Source organism: Pollicipes pollicipes, unplaced genomic scaffold (genome assembly GCF_011947565.3).
Source record: "Pollicipes pollicipes isolate AB1234 unplaced genomic scaffold, Ppol_2.1 Scaffold_5618;HRSCAF=6647_pilon_pilon_pilon, whole genome shotgun sequence".
Lineage (NCBI taxonomy): Eukaryota > Metazoa > Arthropoda > Thecostraca > Pollicipedomorpha > Pollicipedidae > Pollicipes > Pollicipes pollicipes.
In genome coordinates this window covers 38,468-39,812 of record NW_023596719.1, presented here as the reverse complement: position 1 = coordinate 39,812, position 1,345 = coordinate 38,468, and the positions used below count along the sequence as shown (strand labels likewise).

The following is a 1,345-nucleotide window of genomic DNA, read 5'->3' as shown; positions in this document are numbered from 1 at the left end:
GGCGGCGACGCGCGCACACTCGAGGCGCTGGGCCCCGTCCACGGCATCGTCAACAACGCCGGCGTGGGCTTGCAGGAGCCGTTCATGGAGGTGCGGCCGGAGAGCATAGACGCCATGTTCGACATCAACCTGAAGGCGGTGGTGAACGCGTCGCAGGTGGTGGCGCGCGGCATGCTCGCGCGCGGTGAGGGCGGCGTCATCGTGAACATGTCGTCGCAGGCGTCGCAGCGGCCGCTGGTCGACCACGCCGTCTACAGCGTCGTCGAAGGCGGCGCTGGACCAGCTGTCGCGCGTCATGGCTGGAGCTCGGGCCGCAGGGGATCCGCGTCAACTGCGTCAACCCCACCGTCGTGATGACTGACATGGGGCGACTCGGCTGGTCGGAGCCGGCCAAGGCGGAGCCGATGCTGCGCGCCATCCCGCTCGGCCGCTTCGCCGAGGTCGAGGACGTGGTGGACGCGGTGGTGTTCCTGCTCAGCGACCGGGCCAAGATGATCAACGGCGTCCGACTGCCGGTGGACGGCGGGTTCACCGCCTGCTGAGGACGCAGCTGCTGCTAAGTAGGCTCGGCAGACGACCTCCTGTTAGACAGAAGTGGACAGCTCCTGTTGAGCTGTTGCTGAGGAGCCGGCTATGTCTCTGCTGAGCTTCTGCTGAGGAGGCAGCTATGGCTCCTGCTGAGCTGCTGCTGAGCACGCGGCCGCAGCTCGTGCTGAGCTCCTGCTGAGCAGGGCGGCCTCAGGTGCTGATGAGCGGTGGTTGATGCTGGGGACTGATCGAGGGACGGGAGGAGCTGCTTAAGAAGCCTGCAATAGCTTGGCGTAGACGTCTTCGTTTATAACAGACACGCATGCTCGGAAAACACATCTGAAAGGAATTATGTACAGTGCGTAAAATGCATCACAGAATTTCGATAGTGGGTCGCATTGCTTGTCCTTAAGAGAAGGCATGAATTATCGGTAGCTGATGGCGACAAATCATTGTGCTGTATGTCATACGCGTCCTGAATTAGATATGCATCCCGATTTCAGAACGTTTGTTTTAATGCTACTGAAGTGTATCCGATGAATATGGTACAGGTTTTATCACGTACTCATCGCTCCTGATGACCGCTATAACTGTTGTGTCATTTGATGGCATGTCATTGTGTTGAGGTACTTCGATGCCCCTGAGGCTTTTATTTGTTACGTGGGCCGCAAAGAAAACTTACCAAAGTGTCGGCGCGAGCCACGTGTTTGTTACGTGCGCATTGGGCCCACTCTGCAGGAGATTCTGAAGGCATTATGTTTCAGCGGGATGGTAGAAGATTGATTATGTAGTGCTACCGAGCTTTTACTCAAATAAA

The 1,345-nt window shown here is 57.8% G+C and overlaps 1 pseudogene; it reads left to right on the top strand.

Moving 5' to 3' along the window:
* Positions 1-15: 15 nt before the first annotated feature.
* On the top strand, positions 16-634 carry LOC119102113 (L-xylulose reductase-like; annotated as a pseudogene).
* The last annotated feature ends 711 nt before the right edge of the window (positions 635-1,345 follow it).